The following is an 11,078-nucleotide window of genomic DNA, read 5'->3' as shown; positions in this document are numbered from 1 at the left end:
GAGGAAATAATGATTGGGAATTTTTTTGGTATTAAAATGGAATATACCACACCATACATCTAAGAATTTCACATAACGTTGGCAGAACTCCACACACACACACACACACATACGCACCAGGAAACTTCAAGGTAGCCTTTAAAACCACGACAACCCCAGCACAATTCTCACCAGAAACTAAGCAAAGAAGAAGGCGGCAACTTCAAAAACACTGAAACACAGAAACAGATCATAGCTCTTATCCCGGGGCGGGGGGGAGGGGGGGATAAGTGTGTTTTAGAAATGAAAGGAAGTTAGAACTTTCAAAAACTGCTGAACATTGGTAAATGATGTGGTCAGGCTGAGGAATCAGTGACCACACGGGCACCTGTATCGCAATGAGCGTGTGGGGAAAACACCACTGATCCTGCTCCATCCGCTAGGGGTGAACCATTCCTTTCCCAGGGTGTCCACCCTGTATTCCATCTGCCCATTGGTCATATACATAGTGCAATAAGTATTTTGAGAACAAGGACATATTCACATAATATATTATAGTATATATAGTAGTTACATTTTATTATTGTGTACTGTTATTGACCTTTTATGTATCTAATCTATATATTAAATTAGGAAATAGTATATATGGGATCTTGGAACACATCCCCTCACATAAGGGAGTGACTATGTAATTTAAAATTATATATTTATATATAATTATATATATGATACATATTATATATAAGTTACATATATATACTTTACGTATAAATAAAATTGTATGTATTATGTGTAAATATAATTATATATTATATATAATGTAAAATAAAGCATAAAAGAAAAATAATGAATAAAAAAATAGAAAATATCTGCAATGTTTGATGTTAATCCAAAAAAAATCAATAGTCACATTGACTATAAATGCTTTAAAAATACCATACAAATGTATGATATTTGTTTAAGAAGTCCTAATTATATGTTTATTTATAAGATTGAAAATGATAAGAAAGAAAATTTACGTTTGTCTTTAAACGCGTTTTATGTTTAATGTTGTTTTAAAGCCTAGTGATGGCACTTAATTTCCTCTTACAATGACTTTGTTTCTTTTATGATTATTCAAATTTGATCTTCTTACTGCTCTTCTATACTGATAGAAGGGAAGCAACACGCCTTACTGAGGTTCTAGGAATTTCATTGCTCTGTGAATCTCCATGTCACAGCATGAGGACAGGGGACAGGGGGGTGCACCAACCTTGTCAGTGTGCTGCATGTGTAAAGTGAGAACTTGAAGGAAGTGAGAAATAAGAAGCAACTTTCAGACTGACGTGTAAAGTACAAAGCAGAACACATGAAGTGCCACTCACTCTGCAGTGTGACGTGGAGCCAACTCAGGTAAATGATGGGTACTGATGGCACTTTGCATATTTCTATGTCCAGGCAAGGCCTTAAAAAAAGAATGGAGAACAGGGTTAGCTAATGAGGATTTACAGAAAGTAAAGTGTGTACAAAAAAATGATGTCATTCACCTCAAAGTGCTTAAAAGAAGGACAAAGAAAAGTGTCAGTAGAGAAAAATGGAAAGTCAATGGAAAAATGTGCACTTAACTGTAAGCACATTGTATTAAATGTAAATGGGTTAAACATACCGATTAAATGCAAAGACTGTCAAATGGTAAAAAAAAATTACTCAACTATATTCTGGGCAAAAATCACATTTAAAGATTAGGTACAGAGTAGACGAAAATGAAAATATGGAAGAATATAGAAGGAGTACTGGCATTGCTACTTAACATTAATAACAGGTAAAAGCAAATTGGAGAGCTATTGTGTATAAAAGATCACCAAAGACATTTTCAAATGACAAAAGTAGAAAGTCACCTGGAAGTGCAATCATAATTAAAAATTTAACACTCTTCTTTAAGGAATAGATAATAATCTAAAAATCTCAAAGTCATTATGTACTCAAAGGAACCAAACTACATGATAAGCAAATAGAAATAAGTTTCAGTGACTCTGATGTACTGCAGAAATAGAGGGGAGTGGAGTGTCCACACCTTTTTACGTCGTCAGCATGATCTTTATTTCTAAAACTCTCAAATGGTAAAAAAAATTACATAATAAGCACTTTGTAAGGAAATGAAATCCCAACTTCTCCTAAAAAGTTGACAACAGTGGAAAGCTAAATCCCATGTAGCAAAGGGTTCTACATCACAAATAAGTGAGGCTTATTCTAAGACAAACGGATAACATTTGATTATTTATTATCAAAAGCTCTTAAGAAACTTAAAGTAATATTATCTATGTAATGTCAAGTCTTCTTTCTAAAATCACACACCCATTCTTGATTGAAGTTGTATTAAACTAAGAATACAAGAGCATTTTTTCATTTGAAAAAAGATAACCGCCCCCAAACCTAACAGCCATTACTGTCAACAGTGCAATACTGAGAACATTTCTTCATCCACCTGAGGGCAGGACAAGTAAGACATGCTTATTCAGCCTTGTGCTGAAGGCCCAGCCTCTGTTTAGAGGCAAAAACCAAAATATAAAAATGCAGAATCCTCACAGAGTTTTAAAAATTTGTTGTTATTAATTATGCAGGGCAGTAGAATGCATTTTGACACATTGTACACAAATAGAGCACATCTTCTCATTCCTCGGGCTGCACGTGGTGGAGTCACTCTAGTAGTGTGATCATGCATGTATGTAGGGTAATAATGTCTGTCTCATTCTACCATCCTTCCCATCCCCATAGCCCACTCCTCCCTTTATTCCCCTCTACACAATCCAAAGTCCCTTCATTCTACCCCCACCCCCACCACTACAGATCAGCATCCACTTATCAAAGAAAACATCCGGCCTTTAGTTTTTGAGGTTTGGCTTATTTCATTTAGCATGATGTTCCCTAGCTTCATCCATTTACTTGCAAATGCCATAATTTCATTCTTCTTTAAGGCTAAGTAATACTCCATAGTGTGTGTGTACCACATTTTCTTTATCCATTCATCTGTTGAAGGGATCTAGGTTGGTTACATAGTTTAGCTATTGTGAATCGGGATGCTCTAAACATTGATTTTGCTGCGTCGCTGCAGTGTGCTGACTTTAAGTCCTTTTGGTATAAACCGAGGAGTGGGATCGCTGGGGCAACTGATGGCTCCATGTCAAGTTTTCTGAGGAATCTCCTTACAGCTTTCCTGGAATCCAGCCTGTCATTACTTGCAGACCTCATGATATGGTCTTATGGATTAACTTCCTGAAGAATGTACAAATAAACTAAATTGTAGTGGTCCCCTTTATTCCAGGTTCCCTTTCTGGGGTTTCAGTCACCCCTGGTCAAGTGGGGCCAGAAATTATTACATGGAAAATCCCAGGAAAAAAAACAGTACCAGTTGTGAATTGCGCAGGATTTGAGTAGTGGTGGGACCTCTGCCTTCTACCCATCCCACTGGTGACACACATCATCCATCTTGCTGCTAATAATATTGCAAGTCACTCATTTCAGACTCCCTGCCCGCGAGTCACTCAGTCGCTTTCTCAGTTGTCACCTGTCTGTGCTGGTGCCTGTCACAGTGCTTGTGTTGAAGTCACCAGGATTTCATTTAATAATGACCTGAAACGGCACCAGTAGTGCTGCTGGCCATTCATACATGTCAACAGGCCTGTGCTGGGGTCTCCATGAGCCAGGGCCAGGCGAGTCTTCCCCCTTGAAGTCCTGAGAGTCAGACGCATGCGTGTGTTCTGTTGTCACACCTCAGCCACCTTCCAGCCAGGGCTTGGTAAGGGCTTAGTCCAGAGGGAGAAGCACGGCGTTGGAGGTAGGCATGTGGACAGGGCATGCAGAGTCTCACCTGAAACCACCGAGACTCCACCGCAGGGAAGGGATGGTTACACGGACTCAGGAATGGCGTAGACACCCCGAAGCATAACAATTCCTGGAGAGGGCTGTCTGCCGAGGAAAAAGCAGAGCTGAAAAGGTTGATGAGGAAGAACAGGCTCCATCCAAAGACGATCTTCAATTATCATCAAGCTGGGCTTTCCTGGAAGAAGATGAACAACAGAATCTGCCTTCTTAAAAGCACCAAGGAGACACCAGGGTATAAGATGTGGAAGGACAGATTGGAGCAGAGATGCACCAACACTGCAGGGCCTGTGAGAAAGCCCAGGTAGTGCACTGAGCAGAAAACCCACACTCTAACACCAAAACCAAAACCAAGATTGGCCCATGTCCAGGCCACAGGATCAGACAGTGTGAGTGACACCCACCTTATTCATGGAATGAGTCTACCAGGGCTTCATCCACATGTGAAAAACTACTGTTCATAACGGACAGTGAACAGGCCATCCCGAATCTGTTTCCTATGGAAATGAAAATGCCAACTTTGAATTTTTATCACCAAATACAACCTCATTGCTGTAGCCTCTGGCCCTGGGTTGTGTTATGGTGTCTGGTCACGTTCTACCCATAACTGACATACCCTAATCTGGACGTGACTGCTCTGCTAAAGATGTACCCTATGGTGGAAGTGGTGAGATCCGTCAGTGCTGCCTGATGGAGTCAAGCCAGAAACGGCAAGAGACGGCTGGAAGCCCAAAAGGACTCATGGAATAGACAATTTCAAAGACTCCCCAGGGGTGGATGGAGAAGCCAGCTGGACCGTTCATGTATCAAGTCGAGGCGGTGGAGGTCAACATGCACGGTGAAGAAGTGGAAGAAGACAGAAGGCCACAGAGAAGCATGAGCAAAGAAGAATTCCAAGAACTCGCTGAGTCCTCTATGGAGGAAAAGAATCAGGTGTAGAAACTGAAGTAGAACAACCAACATAAATATCACGGAATTTCTCAGATGCCTCGAGTTGCAGACATCAAAGGAGAAAATTACACAATATGATCTGTAGAGGGAAGGGAGCATCCCAGTCACCTTCGTGGTCACAGGAGGAGCACGCAACACATCCATGAGTTAGAGAAGAAGAGAGAACTTTATATAGTGTTTTCCCAAAAGGTGTCGGTAAAACATGCTCAGTTGGGAACCCCAACCATCAACCCTGTCATGGTTCAGTGATCCAGGGTCACCATAGTAGATCCTCCTCCTGAGGTATCCTCCAAGGTCAATAGTAGCCTTAGGCTGAGTCAAGACGCCTGTCAATCCTCTGCTTCTTCTCATCAGGTAGGCATTGACCTGTCCACATCTCAAGATGGCTGAGCTCAGAACAAGAAGATACCTTGAGAGAGAGACACTCCATTCATGTGATTTTTGTCACAATATGTTATTATTTAGTTGTTCTATTTTATCATTACTTATTGTTGTTTTTCTCTCGTCTAATTTATGAGCTAAACTTTACCATAGATACCACATATAGGGAAAAACACAGTGTATGCAGAGGTCAGCACCTCTGTGGTTTCAGGAACCCACTGGGGCCTTGAATGTATACCAGAGGAGAAGAGGGTCTACCCTGGTATGTAAGTTTAGCAAAGCTGTTGTACAAAGGTCATCATAAAAATCAACTGTATTTATATATTAACAACTGACAATTGGAAAAAAATCACATTTCTAAAAGCTGTCACTTACTATTGTACTACCATTATAAAATACTAGGAGCAAATCTAAGAAAAATGAGTAACATTTCCCAATTGTGTGTTCAAGGATTGGAAGATTCAATATTGTAAAAAAAAAAAATTATCTCCAAGTTGACACATAAATTTGTTTCAATTTCAATCAAAACCCAAAATTTAAGGAAGCCTTTTTTTTCTTTTAGAAATTGATACAATTACTCTGAAGTTATTATGGAGAGGCAAAAGCACAAAATTAGCAAGGATGGTCTTAAAGGATAAATTTGGAGCAGTAATAGTGTAAAATCAGGATTCACCATCAAGCTTCATGAATCAACACCATCAGGGGGCTATTGGATTGCATAGCTGTTCTCTCATGGAAAAATAATACAGGTGAAATCCCATCTCAGAAAACACACATTTAAATTCCACTTAGAAGTCAGATTTAAATGAGTACTAAGATTAAAAAAAAAAGTAGTTGAAAATATAAGCTTGGCTTAAAGTTGGGGCAGAGGAGATATTAAAAGGATTAATAATAAAAGGAAAAAATATAAAATGAGATATTAGTAAAAAATTATCAGAAGGAGTTAACACATTGAAGAGGCAGTGCCCATGGTGAGAGGCGGCCTTCTGCATGCACACCACCTGCAAGGGACGCGCCCCGAGCCCACACAGAGACTGTCAATAAGGCTAAAGTGGACACCCCAGGAGAAAGGCGGACACAGCTTTAGCAGGCTTCTAACAAGGTAGAATATGAAATTCCCAGTCAACACATTAACTGGTCATCTCTCAGTGGCCAGGGAAATGAAGTCCATCCTTTCTGGGTTATCACCGTCCACACGCGGATCAGAATGGGACATCATGAACCCCCCCCAGGGCTGCCAAGGAGAGCCTGCCGTGAGATGCTCACAGCGCTGACGAGGGTCCACCCACAGAGGACTCTGGAAGCTGGCCGGCAGAGGGAGGACCCAGGGACACAGGCAACTCTGCGACAGCTGTGCCACTGTTGGGAACTGCACCACCGCTGGCCACTGAGGGTTGAGTCACCATGTTTGACTCTACAGAGGTGGGAAACAATCGCATTCAGTGGAGACCCTACTGCAAACTAAATGCATTTTTTACTTATAACATTTTCAACTTCTGATGGGTTTATCAGGATATGACTGAGTCATAAATCAAGTAGCATCTGTATCAACTTAACGGAAACGGATAACTTTTTCACCTGCAGACACATACAGGAGTGCTCAGTAACTTTTTAAAAATAGCCATGAAAGAAAATTGACAGTCTGCTTCAAATGCCTTAAGAAAATCAATACTCATAACATTATTTTAAAAGATTTGAGCCTAACCATATTGCTAGAAGTATGGACAAAAATCTATGGACTTACTTATAAAAATAAAAAAAAAAAAAACCCTGGAATCTAAATAATGAGGGGAAGATTGCCATGACTGAGATTTATTCTTAGGTCAGAATATTCTACAGTCATTAAACTTCACATTCACAGAGATAATTTAATGTCAAAGGTTAATGATTCTCAAATGTGATCTGAAAACCCCTGAGGTGGCAATAGATGCTCAGGGTTCTTAGGAGATCAGAATTTTTATGAGACTATCAAGATACTTTGAACACTCCTTCTTTTGCACGTGTATAATGTTTATCAAGAAGGTTCAAGAATTCAGACTAACTAACCTTCAGGAAACTACTGATCATTATAGTGTGTCATTTATATATACCTGTCATGATGATCTGGGCAGAAAATAAAATCTCCTCTTTCCAACAGTGAGACTAGATAGGTTTTTAGTAGCTAGGTTAAACAAGTCAACTGATCGTAACACATTCAAGGGAGAGGCAGGCATGTGAATCCAACTGTCTTAAGTCAGATACAGGTTTGTGACAGTGTGAAGCAATGCCTCCATCACACAAATATTTTGTTTAGGGAAACACAGGTGTCACAAAGTGCATTATCTTTGTCAACATGTGACAGGGATAGATTGTTATTTTTAAATGACGAAATGCAAATTCTAATCTCTCCGTTTCATGTTCTGATGTGGTAAACTCAACTCATACAGTTTACCTAAAGCAAAATTCTTGGCCAATGGAGTAAGGGTTAATAGTAATGCTCCAGGGATGAGAAGGAATGAGAACTACCCACACAGGTGGTGGTCACCACACAGGAAACTGAGCAGAAGCCCCAGATGAGACTCCCAGCCTGGCGCTGGCCGTGAGCACAGGGGTGAGCAAGGGGTCGCTGACTTCCCCTCCCTCTGGGACTGCCTTCTCACCCAGGCAGAGTCACCACACCACCTCGCTGGCTGGCTCCCTGAGAGGATGAACAAAAGAACATATTTGACCTTGGCACACTAGAAACCCTCATTTTGTGTCTCTATGAATAATTACTCACTTTAACAAGAGAAATGCTTACATTTCATTTTGCTATATATATAAAAATAATTTGTTAAAACAAGGATCAGAGAGAGAGAGAGAGAGAGAGAGAGAGAGACATTGTATTTGCCACAACTAACACTCTTTATATCTAATCTTAAAATGAACACTAGAAATATGCTAATTTGTTTTTAGTAGAAAAAGTGAATATTCTATTTTCATTTATGTGATGACTATAATGAATTTGTTTGATATTTAATTTTATTGATCAGGCTTGATTTTGGCATCCTTAGGTGGAAGCTGCATCGGGATTATTCTGTTGGCATGATGGAATTACAGTCTTGTTTTTCTTCAACCAACACTTCATGTCAAGTGGCCACATTGAGCCTCCAACATGAGATTACAATACAGACAACCCTCAGTAATTATGGGAGAAATAAGGCCTCTCACGTGAAATGTTGATAAAATAAGAAAACTTAAGTACCTTGAGCAATAAAAGCAATACCACTGTTAATGACTGCCTGGATTTTCCTTGGATCTGAGGGGAGATTTTCTTACTCCTTAATATTCTGGATGAATGTGCAGCACTCTTCTTCAGTAGAAAATGGTACTCTTTCTTTGTTGTTGTTCTAAATATTCTTCTATAATATGGGGATGCCCCAGGTGATTTCTTATTATTCCTTTTTCTCCACATTTTATTCTTCTGCCTGTGTTCCCTAAATTGAAAATAGGTTTCATTTTTTGAACCAAAACTCTTTTGACATCAGTTTCATAACCTAATCCACTCAGCCAACATTCCTTTTCAATTATCCAATGGATACTAAGATGTCATGTAAAATTTTTCATTTAATTTTAAAACTGCCATTGACCGTATTTTATAATTAGATAAAGCAAGAATGTTATTAAAATCGAGCTGAAGTTGTGTTTGCTTTGATATGCTCTGGGTAATGATCTTTGGAACAGACTGACGGGATGGCATATTCAAAGACAGATCTTTTCACATTAGCACCATGGACATAGGACAGATCTAAAATGGATTTATTTATGGTTTAAAAAGGTAGGGCAGGGAAAGAGAGGGGAGAGAAATCTGTTATGGAAAGGGAATTCCACTACACAATTCAAATATATTCTTTCAAATACTTGGGAAGAATTGAAATTGGTTTGCCTGTTCAGTTTATTTGGTAAGTAAAATGATGAGCTTTGAAATATCCCTTTATTAACAATTTGGTGGCTTCCATCGGTACAGTACTTACAGCTTTTGACAACTCACTCTTTGGTTTGGACTTCAGAGCAAGCCTGAGGGTCTTTAGACAGTAAGTTTTTGCACATGAGGAAACAGGAAGAAGACTCCAGGTGATTGCTCTAATTCATCCTCGAGTTAAACCAGTTAAACCGTACCTGGTCTTCTCTCTACAAGCATTGCTGCTTTCCATCCTATGAGGATTTCTCCCTGTCACTCTAGGGAGGGAAAACTAATGAAAACATGATAATATTTACAAATTCACCTCAAAATCCAGTAACATACACTTGCTAAAATGTAGTGGTCACAAAATCTTTTTTCCTCAAATATGTATCCCATCAGTGTTGGTATTAAATCAGTTGGTTTCAAAGCTTCCCAATAAGATGGAATTAAATTATGGAGCTGTACTGAAAAATCCTGGCATTCATATACATTGTAAAAATATCATACATGTAATCATTTTAAGTTTTTTACAATAATTGAATTTATGAAGCCTCAAGTAACCCATACACCTTGGGTGGATACAGATGGAGATAGGTAGCTGACAGAGAGCTGAAACTGCTGCCGATGTTGGCACTCACATGCATACATGGAATATGTGTGTTTATTCAATGTTTGTGCTCTCATTGTCAAGAATTTTTTTGATTTCTAGTATTTTTATTAATTAATACCACCTCTTGGTTCACAAAGAGTTTTTAGGTCTTTCAAAAATACATATGAAGCATCAAATTATAAAATTAAAATCAGATGAATAAAGAGATCAAGACAGCAGAACCGAGGGACTGTGGAAGTCAGAGACCCCAGGAAATCATGAAGAGATAGCGCCCAGTATATGTGGGCCAGCTCTGCTTGGCTGCACCCGGTCTAGCCGGCAAGAGCAACATGGAGGAGGGAATGTCGTTCAGACTCACTGTGGGTTCAGATGTTCAGTCCATGGTCAGCCAAGTCCGTTGGTTTGGGCTGGACATCATAGAGGAAGGGCGTGGCAGCCAGGAAGAGAGAAGGAGAGACAGAGGTGCCAGAGACAAAGTATAAACCCCAAAGATACACCCCCAGAGACCTGCTTCCTCTAGCACGCCCCACCTGCACAGTGACTGCCCGGTTCACTCATTTGAGTGAATAGTCTCTGATTTGATCAGCATTCCCATAATCTAATAGGAACATTCCTTTACTGGGTCACACTTGAGCTTTTGGGCCATCACCTCCTATCCAGACCATAACATCGTATCTACATCACATCTAACTTATGTGGTCCACACCTAAACACTAGGTGGAAGTGAGAGAGCTCTGGGCCTGGGGTCAACCATGGCCACAAGGTGTGCATGGCCCTCTCTCCCAGCAGGCTCCAGCGACAGGGTCCCGGCCACAGTCCACCTGGCCAGGCACTTCAGCCTCTAATCCAGAACACGCATCTCCTGTCTCTCTCACTCTCCCAGGGGCCAGGGAGGGTGTCTCCTGTTCCTCTCCACCCCTGTCAGGGAATGCAGGAAACATGCTATAGGATAACATGCTAGAGGGGTAGTTCCCTCCACTCAGCTACAACAATTCAATTAGACCACCATCTATCTATCTCTCTCTCTCTCTCTCTCTCTCTCTCTCTCTCTCTCTCTCTCTCTCGGATACACAATCATTTTAATTTTAAAAGCACTAACAACCTGGAATTACCTGAAATAACCATGGTAACAGGTTCTGAAGTAATATAAATGGCTTATGTAACCAGAGATGATACTACAAAATGAAAATTACCTATAATTTATTTCCATTTCTTAAGATGACAATAATATGTGTATTTTTTTCAGAAATCATGTATTTTTGCTACAGTAGCAATCAAGAAGTTATTCAAAAATTATTTAAAGAGGACTATGAAGGTAGCTTGGTGGTAGAGGGTATGAACTGTGTGAAGAAGGCCCTGGGCTAGATCCCCAGCACC

At 40.0% G+C, this 11,078-nt stretch overlaps 1 long non-coding RNA gene across 1 annotated transcript; it reads right to left on the bottom strand.

The window, feature by feature from the left end:
• Positions 1-1,134: 1,134 nt before the first annotated feature.
• LOC308650128 lies at positions 1,135-10,334 on the bottom strand. Its single transcript, XR_014022257.1, has 8 exons — positions 8,393-10,334; positions 7,679-7,846; positions 6,436-6,583; positions 4,897-5,174; positions 4,454-4,741; positions 4,242-4,334; positions 3,827-4,015; positions 1,135-1,423 (listed from the first exon to the last, which is right to left on the bottom strand). It is a non-coding gene; the product is annotated as an uncharacterized lncRNA (long non-coding RNA).
• Between the last annotated feature and the right edge of the window lie 744 nt (positions 10,335-11,078).

This window comes from Spermophilus citellus, assembly GCF_964194105.1.
Source record: "Spermophilus citellus genome assembly, chromosome: 5".
Lineage (NCBI taxonomy): Eukaryota > Metazoa > Chordata > Mammalia > Rodentia > Sciuridae > Spermophilus > Spermophilus citellus.
This window is presented reverse-complemented; position numbering and strand designations above follow the sequence as displayed.